Genomic DNA, 18,492 nt, shown 5'->3' on the forward strand with positions numbered 1-18,492 from the left:
CAACTAAGTGTCATAAAATATCCTATGAGCATATCTATGCCTCTTTCATATAGGAAAGTAAATGCTAAGTAGTATCTTCCATAAAGATGACATCACAGGTGACGAAGATATACTTGCTTTGTGAATGGTATAACTTATAACCTTTTCTTTCATTACTATATCCAACAAAAATGCATTTTATAGCCTTATCATTCAACTTCTTGCATTGTTGCATTGGTTCCAAAGCATAAGCCAAGAAGTCAAAAACACAAAAGGGAGCCATAGATGGCTTTTTACCATGTCAAGCATCATACGAAGGGATAAATTGCCAAGCCTTAGTAGGACACCTATTATAGCTTCAAGCCAAAAACTATGTGGAAAACCTTAACTCTTAATCATGGACTGTGCCATCTCCATGAGTGATCTTTTTTTCCTCTTAGCTACATCACTTTTCTATGATGTATAAGTCATTGCACATTGGTGTTTTATCTCACATTCAGCCAATATACATTAAATTCCTTAGACATATACTTCTCCCCTCCTTAATCAAAATGGTAAGTGTGCACTTTACAACTTGACACATTTTTAGCCATGTAACAAACTACTTGAAGTACAAAACCACTTTTGGCTTAGATTTTAAATCATATATCTATGTATCCTTGAAGTAATCATCAATGAAAGTCGTGAAGTACAAGTAGCTACTAAAATAGGGTGTTTACATGGAACCACAAACATAATTGTGTACAAGTTGTAGTTTGCAAACAACTCTCACTTGAACCATCTTTTAGAAATGAAGCACATTGCAATTTACCTTATATGCATCCTTCACAGATGTGTTTTTAAAGTATCTCAAGAGTAGACAATGATGACACAATGTCACACTTCTATAGATGCAACAAACTAGCAAATTACAGATGGCCAAAATGCATATGTCAAAGTTTTGCATTTGAAAGTGTCTACAAATCTACAACTACACATGCCATGTCTTCCACACATTCTCCATAGTTTGAGCTTATGCAACCTTCGAGATAGTGAGACAAATGCAATAATCATATCACCACAAAAGAGATCATGAACTATACATATGTCATAAGCAAACTTCATAATCAAGCCAATCTTGCAAGTGGAGAAATCGACATGAAATTCTTTACTTTGGTACATACAAAGCATCCATAGGTGTGAAAGTACTGCCATTAACATAGTCAATAGAACAATTTTCCCAACTCCTTTGAGAGGATAAGAGGAGCTATTAGCACATGTCATAGTATTGCCCTTAAGAGAAGTGAACGGTCTACATGGAGAAGTAATATGCTTCATGGCACCACTATTAAAGTACTAGTATATTTGAATCCACAAGAAACATGAAAGAATCATGTAAAGAAGGCTCATAACTACATTTCGCATGAAATCCTCATTTTGTATCCTGCACAATATTTGTGTATTCTGACTTAGAAGGAGAGGCATTTGCATAATGGTCATACTAGCCTCTTTCTTCTTAGTCTCTTTTGCAAACTAGCTATGAAACCTAGGTTTGCAACACTCATAATGGGCTTAGATTTTTCTTCTTGTAGCAAAATAGAAACCAATTCATCAAATGACAAAGCATTGAAATTGCCTTTTAGCATCATCTAACGAAGAAAAAATTTGATAAGAATCAGGAAGACCATTGAGAACAATTTGCATAAATTGTTTGGTAAATATCATACGTAGCAATCAACTATTCCTTAAGATCTTTGATCTTTATAAAAAAATTATACTTGGAATCACCTTAATCCATATATTCACTCTTTAATTGCTTACATAAGTAAGCAACACGAGTCTCATTTCTTCCTTGATACAAACATGCAAGAGTATCCCAAGCATCCTTAGCTATCTTATATGAGTGAATATATGGGATCATGATATGTTTAACGTACAATGCAATCAAATCATGAGCCTCTACATCTCAACCATCCCAACAAATCTGCTCAAGAGTAGGTGGTGACACTCCTCTAGCATTAATGTAAGTAGAACTAAGACTTACATCATCCTCTATAGCACTTGCTTTTGTTGCTTTTGTTACACTTACAGATACAATGTTCCAAAGTCCCTTTGCAATCAATACATCATGCATCATATAAGCCCACAGTGGATAGTTGGTTCCATCCAACTTGTCCTTAACAGCTAGCATACGGGATACATCATTGTTTCCAACCATAGCTAGAGACTATTCTTGATGCAAAAGTTGCATGTATAGAGAAAAAATATGCACAACATTAACTTATATAATGTAGAATAGTATAAATAAGACTCTATGAGCTCTTATCATCTATAAAATTGAATGATATACAAAATTTCACAAATTTCACACAAAAGAACAGAATAGCCTATGTAGTACTAGCAATAGTGCAAATGAAGGTCAAAATGAACCCAAATAAAAAATTTGTTGTGATGCCAAGCCTTCATGGCTCTCTAATAGTATTTATGGACGTGCAAACACTCATCAAATCTCATCTCAATCTGAGTAAATTAAGCAAAGAATGTTGACAACTTTGCCCAAGAGGTCAAAGCTCAATCTAATATCCATTGTTAGATTTAGGATGCAAGAAAGAGAGCACAACTCAAAGTGTATTGAAGTATCAATAGAGAATATTTATAAGTCTAAGTATGCCCTAAAAGTGAGTAGGAATATATATCAAGCTAGTGAAAAAAAACATCTCAAAGAGGGAAAAAGCTGCCTCAACTATCCTACATGTGTTCACACACATCACTACCAAAATATGGTAACGTCTTGGGCTCTATGTCTATTGAGAAATATATCATAGGCTAAGTCCATATCCTATGTAGGTACTAAGTAAAAGAGAGATTATGTGTAAAGAAGCTTTAGAGTCAAAAGGTACTTATCACTTTAGTGAGATCTTTTGTGTGTATTCTATTGACAATGGAAGATAGAGAAGAATGAAAAAGAAGAATAATAAGATTACTTGAGTCTCCATATATTGTGCCATCTCCCTTCCGTTGTGCATCCATATTGATTCCCTTCATTTGGAATTAGAGTGAGGTGTGGCAACAAAAGATCGGATTGAGAAGCATGACAAATCGAGGTCTACATCAAATTGAAAGCTTGTTGTCTACCATTAAATCAGGTAGAAATCTTCAACCAACCACTCAAAATAGGTGTACAAATTAAATGAGCCATTATAGCTCAAATTTGGGGGCTATTGAGCTCGCTTTGAATGCATTTTGGAAGCTTTGGTTGCAAATCGATGTATAACAACAAGGTTTTGATTTTTTTTCTTTTGTAATTTCGATTCATGGTTGCATGTTAGAAGCTCAGGGGTTACTTAACCTCAAGCATAGCTTGAGCAAGGGGCTTGCTTGTTACTCAAAATATTAGCGGTAGCTTGTTGGAAGCACATGGCCTACTAGGAAAAGAGAAGTAAGGGGCTTGCATTGTAGAGAGAGAAGAAGATTGAGAAGCTTTCTTTTTTGGCTTAGTAGAGAGAGCTTTAAGCTCTATCCTATGGTGCAAAGGACAAAAGGACAAGTTTGACACAGACGACTCCATGGAGTAAATGTTGAGAGGCATCTTAAAAAAACCATGTTTACGTTAAGCTTTCTCTTTTGAAGGCTTCTAAAGCCTTAATCAAAAGGCAATTAATCCCTCTATATTAAACCACATTCACACCTAAAGATAGGTGAACTAGATAACTTGAAGCTCATTTCACAGTATTGGAATCTTGAACTGTGGTTTAGGTTGAACTAGTTCACAATCTACAGAGAAAGAAACTACTTGTTTTAAAAGCAAAAATAATAGTTTTTAGATTATTTTTGGATGATTCTTTGGAGGCTAAAAATTATCCAAAAAATTTACATAGCTTATTCATGTCCTTGATGATTTGAGGAGAAAAATGGGACCAATGACTATTATATGCATTTTTCTTGGCTATCTAGATGAGAAGAAGGGTTATGTGAGGCGCCTTCGCCAATAGACCCGAAGGAGTTCTCTTAGTAGTCAACTGAAATTCATATCCATGCACATCACCATCTTGTCTCCCCATGGGAAACCTTGGACTTATTTGAACATGGGAATCTCAATTCTACTTCATAGGGGAAGCATGGACAAGTCACCCCTAACAACAATCTAACGCCCACTTAAGAAAGACCACTTTATAATCAATCAAAGGCATGAGTGAGGTTAACACCGCACTTGGTTCAAAGAGAGTGAGAGACGGGGGAGAGTGTAACTTGATCCTCCTACCCATAAGGTAAAATCTCAGCTCCCACCCCCTAAAAGGTGTTAAACCTGGTAACTAATCTTATCGATATTGGGAGGGTCACAATTTAATCAACTCTATCTAATGTTGGAAAGTTACTCGACTTATCATGTCCACCCAGTCATAGGCGTCTAATCCTCAGGATTGCAGCCTCCCACTTTCCTTGATAGGGTTTGCTTAGTTTTCTAATTAGCAAAGCATACTATCACATTGTTTGGACATATAAAATCGGCTTCCTTTTATTACTCTGTTAAACTTGGTTGGTTTGGAAATCAGATACTTTATTTCATTATCACTCGCAGAGTGGTACAAAACCGTCTTTCCGCAAAAAGACATCGTCCCCAACCTAGGATAGGACCTTCCAATCCCTCAAGATTGGACTGTATGTGATCGCACTCCACCCGTGATCAACACGGAATTTTTTGCCTCAGAGCCTCTCTAAGCTTCCCTGAGCCATCCTACATAATAGGGGCACTTATCACTCGGTCATTTTCCCTCTCAAGTGCTTGAGTGATCAAATATCAAAAACACCTATCTCCCTCATGAGCATAGGACCCCCACCCGCAGGTGAGTTTTTCCAGGTGAATTTTTCCACACTCCGCAGAGTGTTTAGGGAGCATTGGGTTTGGGACCCCAATTTCCCGAACCACCATAATCCACAACTCGTTCGGCTGTGCAAGCCCAGAATCATAAGAGCCATAAATCATCATTCACAAATCCAAAAACAGTCATAACCATAAAACATTTTTAACACAATTTTGTCAATGTATGTGATACATAGAATCTATCCCCTTCATCAATTTCCATGTTCCTTTCTAAAAAGCATTTGATAATACTAACATGCTTTTACAAGTTTAAGTTCTAACTAATGGTGATCATTTCCTTATGTACTAACCTAATTATCTTCATTCGACCATTCATTGTGATTACGGTATATGGCCGCAATCTCAGTTTGTTGTGGAGTAAACCATCCTTCAGGTTGAATGGATTCGAGGTTAACTTTTGTTTGTGTTTCAGCAATGACTACTTCTTCACGTTGGGTGTGACCTCGCTTAGCAACTTGGCGTCTCTTGGGAGCCATGGAAGAAGCTGATGGATTCGAGCATCGTTTCTGTGAAGGTGTGGAGAGAGAAGGAAAGATTCGGCTTATTGCAGTAGAGCTTCATCGTGTCAACAACAGAGAGACTTCTGCACGGGTGATTGTTGTGTCTGTGTGTGTGTCAGTGTCTGTGTGTATCTCTGATGTGATGCTCTACGCCTATTTATATAGTAGCCGAGGGGGATAAAGAGAGGACGCTTGCTTTTTAGTGTTTTTTAAATGACATTATCTCGATGACAAAGAGAGAATGCTTTCTTTTAGCGTTTTTGATTATGTAATTGATGACGTTAGGGAGGGGCTCCATTTTTGTATCACGAAGATTAAAATTGACAAATATATGGCAAGGACACACTGCACATCATGTCATTGGGTAGGTGTTACTCCAAGGCGTACGACTAAGATGGCGACTAAGGCAACGACCAAGGCATAGACCTTGGCCTCTTGGCCTTGGCATACTTGGCAACGGGCTATGAAGGCTTCATTGATGTCATTTGCTGCGCATGAGAAGCTCCCACTAGCTTGCAGGAAACTCTTCTTGGGAGGTCATCCATCCCAGCAATGTCGTCACCCAAGTGCACTTAACTGTCAAGTGACTATCCACTAGACTAGTTCTTTTTGTTGTTCTATACTACAAACATAGTTTTAATAAGCTAGTCTTAGGAGGGTTTCCCAAATATTTCTTCCATGAACTGACATATAATACCTCATTAATAATAACAATTATCTTCTCATAAGTAAAGCCAGTTTCATAATTAGAGCTAGCTTTTAAAAATTTGCAACATAAATCAATTTTCTTTGGAATGTATATGCACATTGTTTATTAAAATAAACTAAGAAGGAGACATTATAGGTTATAAATGTTATGACCCTACTAGTAGAGAGGTGTAACGTGCTACCCTTGGCGGCACGTTCTTAGTAGCCCATCAAGAGATATCCTAGGAAGCGCCATCCTAGATTTTGATAAAACCCTTGGAGTTTGCTAACTAGGCTCGCTTGAGTCTACCCCGTATTGAAAGTTTCGACCGCTCCTACGAGGATCGACTTGAGTTATCCTGGTCTAATCTATTACTAATGGCTAATTAATATTAGCGGATTCTAAAGTGATGTGAGTCCTTTCTAGTTTCTAATGGTCCATCAAGTGCAATTTTTATTCCTTCTCTTAGAAAATCTCTCGGTTTACCGAGACCACTTAGCCGTAGGTCTGGATTCGTCATCCTCCCACTTCCCTCGAGAGAGTATTTTTAGTTATTTAATTACCTACCACTTTAGGTTCAACATATAAAATCAGATTCCTTGAATTATCTCCTGATACAAATTCGTTATATGCCTTTAATTTACAACACAAAAATAGAGTAAAGCAATTCCTTCTTAATAGTTCCTTTCAGAAAAATGACTTTTATAATGTTTTCTATTCAAAGTATTATTTTCTCTAAGTTCCGTTCCCTAACTTGTATTGAAACTTTTAGAACACAGTCTATAAATCGAAGGGTAGTTGGCAGTTCATAAGAAGCCTAAGGAGTTTATGATCAGAGCCCCCCAGTATCCTCACCTCCTTCCTATCGACTAGAGTTCCCTACTACGACAAGACCTCTCGCGTCATGATTGGTCTAAACTCACTAATGAAAAATTAAAAAAATAAAAACCCCTTGGAGTAGGCTTTATTCACGCTGGCCTTGAGGAGGTCTAGTGCCATCAAGAACACTGCCTCAGTCTCGGTGATCTGTACTCAATCATCCATCTTTTAGCCTGATGACTTTAGGAAAGATCAGTACCTAGCTTACAATCACAAACATCTTATTTCAAATGCATTATACATAAAATCTTAACAAGTTTATTTCCAAGACAAATCTTTTCTTTCCAAAAATAATAACATCGATGCAATTTAGCATAAGTGACAAAATAACTCTGAGACAAATCAATATAAGTGGCAATACATTCCAATAGTCTTCTTGGATTCCCTCTTCCTTGAGGATTAGTTTGGATTGAATTTAAGCAATAATTTCATACTTGAGGATAACTCCCTTGGAGTTTCATGGATCTTTGCCTGTAATTTTAAAAAAATCTTGATTAGTTTAATTACGAATAATATCATTTGGTAATTGCATCTCAAGGTCTCTTATATACCAAGGATTAGCATTTGTGATTTAGAGATTTCATTTGATCAATACAAAAATCAGAAATATTAAATCTTTTAAGGACATAGTACCTTCCTTGTACTCGCATAGGTTCATCTTGTATAGACCCAAGTTAACCCTTAGAATTCGTGGTTAAGAATCCCTCAAATAAATTATATGCATGAGTTGAATATAATCTTTTTTTTGTATGCAACTTCTATTGCCTGTTCATGGAATAAAGGCTTGCTAGCTGTTTTTATTTAAGAAAATGAGCACCTGAAGATCCGTAGTGATGGGTGCTTGGTTGATTGTATTCGCGGTTGTAATCCACGTACTTGCCATTCCATTTGTAGTAATTGTGTCCGCAACATTATTGGCAGCTCCTGCCTCTATGACCTTTGTAGTTTTCTTCATTGAGGCCATGGTCTTTATTGCGAGACCGCAAAAAAGGGAGAATTTGGCAAAGGAGCTTGGGGGTAATTAGATTGACGGAATTTTGATTTGACTGGGGGGAGGGGGGAAGCGATCACCAAAGATTTCGAGAAATTGAGAAGAGTCTTGATTCCATAGGAAGGAATAGGATAGAAGGGATGGAGGAATTGAATTTGAGAGCTCATGGAGTATCCTCCTTGTCTTCTTGACAAGAAATTCATGTGCTTGCGCTTCTCTTGCCTCACTCTCTCTTGTTCTATACTCCTGAGAAGGGCCTCTCTCCTCTTGCTTGGATTACTCTCAATAGCTCCCCATGCCTCTTATTTATAGCTAAATTAGAGAGGAAGGGTTGTGGCTAAGAAGAAGAGTTCTTTATGGAGGGGATCTTGGCAAAATTAGCAATCTGATGCTCAGATCACAAATCTGATGGTTCCCTTGGCTCTGAAAGAGAGGTAAAACTCCAAGAAACTTGATTAGAAAAGATCACTCCTTCTTCTTCTTGTTCGAAGTGATATTTGCTACCTGTAAATTGTGATCGCGATGCACGTGATTTCACCAATACCTTTTTTTACATTAAATCTCCAAAATTGGCTGAAAAAATCCACTTGCTTTTTTTATAAAAAACATGATATCCTATTCTAAAAGTTTTCATATCTTTTTAGGATATTTACAATAAATAAGATCTAAAATATCTAAAATGTGCTAGTCTTGTTCAACAATCTAATATTTTTGGACCATCCATATTACACACAGTGACACTAATGACTAAAATGGCTTATAACTCTCATTCATGTGGTAACTTCCATGATGGGTGGCTACAGCCCTTGTCAATCTAGAAAATATCGGGTTACGATCCTCGGGTATTTTTGCTTGAGATCTTCTCTAGTTAATGATTTTAGAGTTCTTAAAGTCCATTTTGTGAGAAGTTGGAAAAAAATTAAATTAAAGTCGGGATATCACATCCTCTTCTCCTTAGAGGAATCGAGATGTCCTCATCTAGAATGAAACTGGGGATATTGGTTACATAGTGATTCATGATCAATCCAAGTGGCATCCTCTTCAGGGTAGTCTTTTCACTAGACAAGATATTCTCTAAGGGTTTTGCTTCTTAGAGTCTTCTCTCACATGTCAAGTATATTTTCTGGTTGAAGTTTGAGGACTCCCTAACTTGGCATTACAATATGTTGGTTGTTAAGTACATGGTCTAGGTTAGGGACATATGCTTTCAATAGACTAACATGAAATACATTATGTACTTTCAAGTTGTTAGGGAGTTGCAGCTTGTAGGCATTTGGCCCTATACACTTTAGCACCTTATATGGCCCACAATACCTGGGACTTAGCTTCTTGAATTCCCCCAAAGATAAGGAACTTTTCTTTGGGCGAACTCATAGGAAAACCATGTCACCTTCTTTGGAGATGCGTTCTTGCCTTCGTTGATCGGCATATGCCTTTTGTCGATCCTTGGCGGCTTGAATATCTTGCCTTATAGCTTTCACTTGTTGATCCATTTCTTCTAGCATTTGCCTAGATGCTTCTACCCATAGGGTAGGATTGGAAAATTTTAATGGGGTAAGACAATCTTACCCATATAGTAGGAGCCATTTGAATACTTTGATGGTATGATGCATTGTAGGAAAATTCAACTAAGGGTAGGTATTGGATCCACTGTTTGGGTTCCCTATTACAATAATCCCTCAGTATGTCCTCAACAACTTGGTTGACCCACTCTGTTTGACCATTAGTTTGGGGATGGTAGGCAGTATTGAAGTAGAGTTGGGTTCTTAGAGCTTCAAACAAACTCTTCCAAAAGTTTGAGGTGAAGAGAGAATTGCGCTCACTGATGATTATTTGCGGTAATCCATGTAACCTAAAAATTTCCTTAATAAAAAGCCAGGAGATATCAGAAGCCTTGTAATTGGTTTTTACAAGAATAAGGTGTGCAACTTTTGTCAGCATATCAATGACTGCCATGATGGAGTTATATCCTTCTTGTAAAGGGGATAATCCAACTATGAAGTCCATGATGCTGATATACTCCCATTTCATTTGAGGGGTGTTAAATGGATGGAGCTTTCTTGGCATCTTGACACACTCTGCCTTAATTTGTTGGTAGTTTAGGCATTTGGTGACATACTTGAGTACATCACCCTTGAGTCTTTCCTAGTAGAAGCTTTTTATGACTGTATTAAGAGTCTTAGCATAACCAAGATGACCTAAAAATGGGGAATCGTGAGCTTCCCATAGTATTTTCCTGTAATATGCAAGCTCCTCATTTATGAAAAAATCTTCATACTTAGTATTGAGTTTTGGATTTGAATCCTTGACAGAAATTTCTCTTAATAAGTACTGATAGCTTGGATCCTTTGCAGCCTATTCTTTAGCCATTTCTAGGAGAGGGTTAGTGGGCATTGAAATCATTGTGGCAAGAGTTCTAGCTCTAGAGGGTTCTTCCAAGATTAGAGCATTAAGGAATTATTTATGGCTTAGGGCATCTGCAATCACATTCTCCTTGCCTGGTCTAAACTTGATTTCAATTTCAAATTCTTGAAAGGTCTCAATCCATCGGTGTTGTCTCTTATTGAGATCTGGCTAAGTAAAAATCCACTTTAGGCTCTTATGATCAGTGACTAGAGAAAACCTACTACCAAGTAGGTAATGTCTCCATAATTTAAAGGCATGAATTACAACAAGTAATTCTAGATCATATGTGGCATAGTTTCTTTCGTGGATCTTTAATTTTCTTGAAGCATAGGCTATTGGATGTCCTTCTTGCATAAGCACACAGCCCAAAGCAAGAGAGCTTGCATCAGTTTTAACTTCAAATTCTTTGATGAGGTCAGGTAGCCTTAGGATAGGGACAGTTACTAAACTCTACTTAAGCTTCTCAAAGCTAGATTGTTTGGCAGATGTCCATGTAATGGAGACCTATTTTTGAGAAGGTCAGTGAGAGGTGCAGCAATTGAGGCATAGTCTTTAATGAAGACTCTATACCAACCCATTAGCCCTAGAAAGCTTCACACTTCTTTGAACATTGTTGGGGGTGGCCAATCTTGTACATATTGGACCTTGGCAGGATCCACTGAAATGCCATCTGTTGATACTATGAATCTTAGATATTCAATATGCTTCTTGAAGAAAGCACATTTCTTCTTTTTAGCATACAGTTTATGGGCTCTCATTGTTTCAAGAACTATTCATAGGTGTGGTTCATGGTCTTCTTTATTCTTGAAATATGTTAAGATATCATCAAAGAATATGAGAACAAAGTCATCAAGGTAGGGCCGGAAAATGTCTTGCATCAACTTGTCAAAGGTGGCATGAGCATTTGTTAACCCAAATGACATCACAATAAACTCATAATGAGCGCACCTTGTGTTAAAAGTAGTTTTAGGGATATCTTCCTCCCTAACTCTTATTTGATAATATCCTGATCTAAGATCGATCTTTGAAAATACATTGGCTCCCTGGAGTCAGTCAAGCAACTCATCTATCTTGGTAATTTGATATTTGTTTTTCACTGTCACGTGGTTTAATCCAGGTAATCGATACAAAGGTGCAGTGTTCCGTCTTTCTTTTCTGAAATAAAAATGGGGCTCCCCATGGTGAATTACTTGGCCGAATGTATCCCTGGTCTAATAGCTGCTTGAGTTGTTCTTTCAGCTCAATGGCCTTAGGAATTAACATTTGGTAAGGTCGTTTGGCGATGGGGGCAGTGCCTCGAATGAGTTGAATTTCATGATCTACTTCCTTTGCGGGTGGGAGTTCTATCAGGTCTTCTGGAAAAACATCTGCATATTCTTTTAGCCAAGATGGTTGATCCTTGGCTTCACTATCTTTCTCAGCCTTGTTGAGTTTAATTAGATAGATGGGTAATCCTTTCTTCAATCCTTTTACTATTCAGGAGGCTTTAGCCAGCTAAACCTTAGGGTTTCCTACTTCTCCCTGAGTGATTACTTGTTCTCCCTTTGAGTTCTAGAATGTAATTTGGCCCTTTTTGCACAATGGATATGGGTATTATTTGTAATTAACCAATCCATTCCTAGCAAACACTCATAAACCCCGAGGTTCATAATTCGGAAGTTCATTTTGGAAGAATTGCCACCCAAGCTAAATCCTACCCTACTAGTTTGTTGTGTTGATAGAATGTCTTTACCCTTTGCTAATTCCATAAGCATTCTAGGTGTAAGAATAGTGCTTATGCCTAGCATTTTTGCACATTTTGGTGATACGAAAGAGTGGGTACTCCCACAATCGATTAAAATTCGAAAGGGTTTACCTTAATAATCAGCTGGTGTTTGAATTACTAAGAATTGGCGATTTGGACTCTTCTTATTGAGAGTGGCATGTACTCTGGCTCTTTCCATATCAGATTCCATTGTGGCAACTTTATCATTAGTGTCCTCCTTTAGGTTTATTCCAGCAACCTTTCCCCTAGCATCTTGGCTTTGCCTACGAAACTGACCTTGGCCAAGCTTCGGGCACTGCCTCTTGAAATATCTTGATTCATTGCTATTTTTTATTTATCAGGAAAAAAAGTCTATCTACTATTTTTGATTTATCAAGGAAACAAACGGATGGACAAAAATAATTCTTTACGTCAATAGGAAGGGAATACATTATTTGAGTAGTTCGAGAGCTCATATTATTCTTGAAAAGATTTTCCTATCACAATCTAAGCATGGCATTGCGATACATCCATCGCATAGTAATTAGGATTTTGAGAATAGATATCCAGAAATCTATATTTTAGAGGAAGATTAGGTAATCCATCTTTCTTGTAGTTGCGGCAATTAGAGCGTCCTACAACCATGACTCGATCAGCCAGTATAACCCTTGTAACCTCTTCATACATGTACCAGTTTAGTTTGACCTATCGCCCTCTAGTGAACATGTTTGAGTTTATTCTGGCCTCATAAAAGAGATAAATCTTGGCAACCTTAAGGGATTCTATCCACCTTAATCTCTTTAAACTATTCTGGAGGTAAGAAAGACAGTTTGTGTCAATGTAACAATACCCTTCACTTAACATGCATTGCCTTTCGTAATACAAGGATGAATGATTGTATGTCTAATCTAATATGTGCATCATCTGGTTTCTCCAGCTAAAGCTAGATGAGTGCATTGCTGACATAAACATGACTTGGAAAATCAAGAATTGTTCCCACGGTTTATCTTTCTGCCAAAAACCAAGAACATATATCAACAAGAGAAGATTTATCTACTTAAGGAAATATTTTTTACCTTTTTAAATAAAATAACTAGTTTTGTTTACTTGCATCGTGTCCTACATCAACATGTGCTCTGATACCAATTGTAACGTGTCACCTAAGCTATTCCTTAGCGATAGATACGTTCTTAGTAGCCCATTAAGAGATGTCCTAGGAAGTGCTATCCGGGATTTTGATAAAACCCTCGGAGTTTGCTAACTAGGCTCGCTTGAGTCTACCATGCAGTGAAAGTTTCGACCGCTCCCACGAGGATTGACCTGAATTTTTTTGGTCTAATATATTACTAGCGGCTAATTAATGTTAGCAGATTCTAAAGTGATCTGAGTCAGCATTTCTGGTTTCTAATGGTCCATCAAGTGCCATTTTTATTCCTTCTTGGGAAAGCTCTCAGCTTACCAAGACCACCATGCCATAGGTCTGGATTTGTTGGGGGTCCATCCTCCCTCTTCCCTCAAAAGAGTGGTTTTAGTTATTTAATTACCTACCACTTTAGGTTCAACATATAAAATCAGATTCCTTGAATTATCTCCTGATACAAATTCATTTCATGCCTTTAATTTACAACACAAAAACAGAGTAAAGAAATTCCTTCTTAATAGTTCCTTTCAGAAAAATGACTTTTATAATGTTTTCTACGCGAAGTATTATTCTCTCCAAGTTCCTTTCCCTAACTAGTATTGAAACTTTCAGAACACAGTCTAGAAATAGAAGGGTAGTTGGTAGTTCATAAGAAGCCTAAAGAGTTTATGATCAGAGACCCCTGGTATCCTCACCCCTGTAGCATGGGATTTTAGCAAAGCATGGGTGATTATTCACTCTATGTTATCAAAACACAGAAAGGATGGAATGGTGGTTGTGGTAATCTATGTTGATGATCTTATCATTGTAGATACTGTTGAAAGAGAGATTGCTAAAATAAAGTATGGGTTGCACAAGGAATTTGACATCAAAGACCTTGGATTATTGAGGTACTTTTTGGGCATTGAAGTGATTGATGCTCCACATGGAATTTGGTTGGTGCAAAGGAAATATTCATTAGAGATGTTAGAGAATTATGGGATGACATGTAAGCCAGTGATGAATACACACATGGATCAAAATATAAATATGGTTGATAATGGACAATATGTTGAGGATATTAGTATGTCCAAGAAGATGGTTTTGGTAGCTTGATCTACCTAATCATAAAAATAACTTGAGCTATTCAGTGGGAGTGATAATCCAATTCATATAAGATCCATGCAAGTCACATTTGGATGCAATGAGGAGAGTCTTGAGATATGTGAAGAAGTGTATGGCACACAACATAGCCCGATTGGCAGCCCAAAATAGAATTCATGGAATGGCAACTAAAAGAGACCATCAATGCTGACAAAAATGGGCACAATAACAGAAGGTAGTGGATTCGTCATGGATTATGGTAGATGGACTTTGTGACACCACATGCACCAAAAGCTATAAAAGGATCATAGAAGAGGTGTTGTATTCGACTCTCAACTTTCCCTTCTTCCTCTTTACTTCCTATTTGACTCTCACTTTGGGTCCTAACCTCTCCCAAAATCTAAGATACACCTTACATTCTTCCATATAGTTAACATTGTGATGGCAGCCAAGATGATCTAGTCCATTGTCATCCATTTCATATAAGAGATTACCCTTTTTTGGATGTACTCTATATTCTGAGTCCGCTATAATGCCCTATAAACTCTTGCTAGAATATATGAGCATTTCTTTTCTTGATTAAGTACTTGTCTCAGTTAGCGAAAATGATAGTCTTTTCTTTCAATATGCTTACATGTTGAACTTTCGATGCTAGCATATCCATGTGTCAGGTGTAGGTATGTTAAGTTTCTTGTTTTGCAAAGCTGATACAACTAGTTTGCACCTAGCAATTACAATTAGAACTCATACTCAATTAAACATGTCGACCATGTTGGTCTTTCCCACATGCGTAGATCTATATGTGCATGCACTCTTAGGGTCCATGAGAGGATATCCATCTTGTGCTTTCATGGTAGCCTGGGTGAGTAGCAGTGTCGGATTCTGCCTCTTGAGGGGACTTCATTCCTTAGTGATGATGATTTTTAAGTGAGCAATGCACTCTACAACCCCACATATAGTGATCGTGCTCTATTCCTAACCTTAAGACATGCACCCTAGTCTACCAATTGCTCTTGTGACATTGCAAGGCACCTATTTGCATTAGCTAAACAAGTCTTAGTTTTACCCATTCTGTCATGTGGTATTCTAGTTCACACTTGGATGGCTGCCCATACAAAAGTTATATTTTTGAAGTTTTCTAGCTCATCAACCAAGGACCTAGATGCCTTTCTTATGCAATTTGAGGTGGTATACTCAGTCAATTTCCCCACCCATAAGGTGGCGATATTTGAGTCATCGATGCAAAAAGAGGAGGTGGCTTAGCTCATGGCAAAAAACAACTAGGCTACATTTGACACTACTCAAACAACATTCTGTTCATGTTTCCAGCAAAACAAGACTAAGAAGTTAAAGAGACTACATAGGCTAAAAAAATGTAGTGTCGCATTCCAAAACTATACAACTCAATTTAATGTCTTGAGAGTATGTATGTCCCAAAATATCCAACCCAATGGTGAAATGTTGCACTCTCTATATGTGCAGGGCTTGAATTGGGATATCTAAAAAGCTTTGGCTTTGAAAGACCTATTAGTTAATAACCTAGATTATTTTTACTAGCATGCTAGCCATGTTGAGATGTTCTTAGCTAAGAAAAAGTTAAAAAAAGGAGAAAATCAATAAAACCCATTGAGAAACTCATTGTATAGAACCCAAGGGCTGCGATATACGGATTCATACCTAAAGGAAGAGAGTAGCAATGAGGAGAAGGACTCTAAGGAAGAGGAATGTTGAAAGCCAAATAAGTCCAAGAGAAAGGACAAAGGCCTACAAACCCTTAGAGGGTGCTCAAAAACCTACTATCAAAACCCTCTAGTATACCAAGTATAGTAATCCAGATCACCTAGCTGCTAAGTGAGGTCTTAATTAATGGTGGTGTGGCATTTGTGATACAGCTACCCACAATTCAAAAGTTTACTTGTATAATACCTCCAGTTAGATTGAAAATGTTGGGTCCTAGTAAGGCACATGAGGAGTGTAACTAGCTCATTGGAATCACCTCAGACCATGCCCAGACAGTGTCATACATACAACAAGATTATCCATCTCTTAGCATAGGCCAATGAGAATGAGCAAGATATTAGCGGGGAGGAAGAGGAGAATATTATCACCCCCCAAATAAATAATGTTTCTTTTATATATAGGAAGTTCACTAGAAATGTAAGTGTCCTGAAGCCCAGTAGTACATTGCTCAAAAGCAACAGAGTTAGGATCATACTTTGTCACCATCTATCAATATGGTGGAAATCAAAGAGCTACCTAAGCTAGAGGTCAATGTGGTTACCTGGTCTGGTAAGAAGCTCAAAGGTAAAGAGGAGAAGCCCACAGAAGTTCCTTGGGACATGAGAAAGTCTGCCACCACTAGGTGGTTGTGTGGATTGCAAAGGAGCTAGCAATGTTGAGACATCTCCAGCCGCCGCTACACATCCTGGATTCAAGACCGTAGGTGCATAAGGAACTACAAGAACATCAACAACACATTAGGGATCGCAATCAATTCTAGGTTTGAAATTAATATCTTCCAAATTGGAACTGATCATCGGAGTACCAGCCACAATGCAACGACTGTCTCACCAACTCCTAGTCTAGCACAACTGACTAGGGCAGAAAGAAATCAGCCTACTATATTGAATCCAAGGATTTGATCTTTGCACATGTGATTCCAATCACACAAGATACACAGACAACATGAGACCTAGTCTTCGTTACCATCCTCTTAGGAGACCTACTAAATTTGGTCCTAGCATTCAAGGATCACTTGCTACAAATGATACCAATGGGATCAACCTGTGCTACCAAAACCCAAAGTTGTGGCCCCTGATTGCATCTACACTAAGGGAGAAAGTTGGAAAGGTGTATCATGAGCCAATTCCATTAGGACCATTGTCCAAACCTACCATTATGGTCATCTCCCTATGGTTCCAAAATCAAGTCATCAATAATGTTCTACTTGACAGTGGATCCAGAGTCAACATCATCACTATGGTCACTTGCTGAAATTTTAGACTGATGAATTAGGAGCCAATCCCCTACTTGGTTTGAATGGCTAATCAACAAAGAGTGCAACCACTTGGCATCATTCAATCAATTCTCATGGAGGTAGCCAATGTGCCATTCTTGATTTCCTTGGTAGTACTCAACATGGAGCATGCAGAGATGAAGATTACTACCTATTGCTTGGACAGTGGCCCTAATTGAGGCAAGCATGGGTCAATCACAATTAGGACTATGACCTGCTAAGAATTCGTTGAGATTGCAAAAAATTCTGAATCTTCTTAAACGGAGTTCCACCTCCGTCAATAGCCTATAGACCACTAGTCAAAGAAACAATCAACATGGTGGATGGCTTGGATGATGATAAGAAAGCTGCATTCTTGTAGCTAATGGCCACTTAGAACCATTTTTTCTAGTGGTATTTTAAATCAACAAGCAGTGCTTGGATCTACACTTCCCGTTTCACCTCAACCCAGGACCAGACTCCTAATGATATAGAAGTCCAAAATTCAAAAAAAACATTTTCATGTCTTTGTGGATGACTCAAATATGGCAATAGACAGTGTACTTATGCAACACAATACCAATGGTTGGTTTCAATCCATTTTCTATGCTAACAGATGGCTCTTCATTGTTGAGAACAATTATTCTATCACAAAAAGGGAATGTCTTGGAATTATCTATTCCATGAAGAAATTCTGCCATTATCTACTTGGCCATTCCTTTGTCTTTCATGTGGATCACTAAGCTCTTGTCTACTTGGTCAAACAACAAAACATCACATGAAGACTAGCTTGATGGATTCTTTTTCTCTAAGAATTCAATTTTAAGGTGGTGCAAAAATTTGGAGCATAGCATGTGATTGTAGACTTTCTTTATTGGTTTGATTCCATAGAAGATCTAATCCTAATAGATGATGACTTTTAAAATGCCCAACTATTTCATGCAGCAGTAGATAGATGACAATCCCAAACTTGATCCACCCAATCCTCCTTGGATGTGCTATGAGGAATTACTTGTCTTCTTGGACTCAGGACAAGTCTTGGACCATATTCTGATGGGCCAGTGCAAATGAATGGCTCTCTAAAGCTCATGTTTTGAATTCACATCCTAGGCTAGCTCTACCATAGAATGCTTTATGAAGTGTTATAATGCATCATTCTCCCTATATGGAGAAAGATGTGGTCATGGAGAAGCTCATCAAGGTATTGCTAGAGGCCACTTCACTC

Source organism: Lygodium microphyllum, chromosome 30 (assembly GCF_053477565.2).
Source record: "Lygodium microphyllum isolate KBCC chromosome 30, Lygodium_microphyllum_v1.1.10, whole genome shotgun sequence".
NCBI classification, from domain to species: Eukaryota; Viridiplantae; Streptophyta; class Polypodiopsida; order Schizaeales; family Lygodiaceae; genus Lygodium; species Lygodium microphyllum.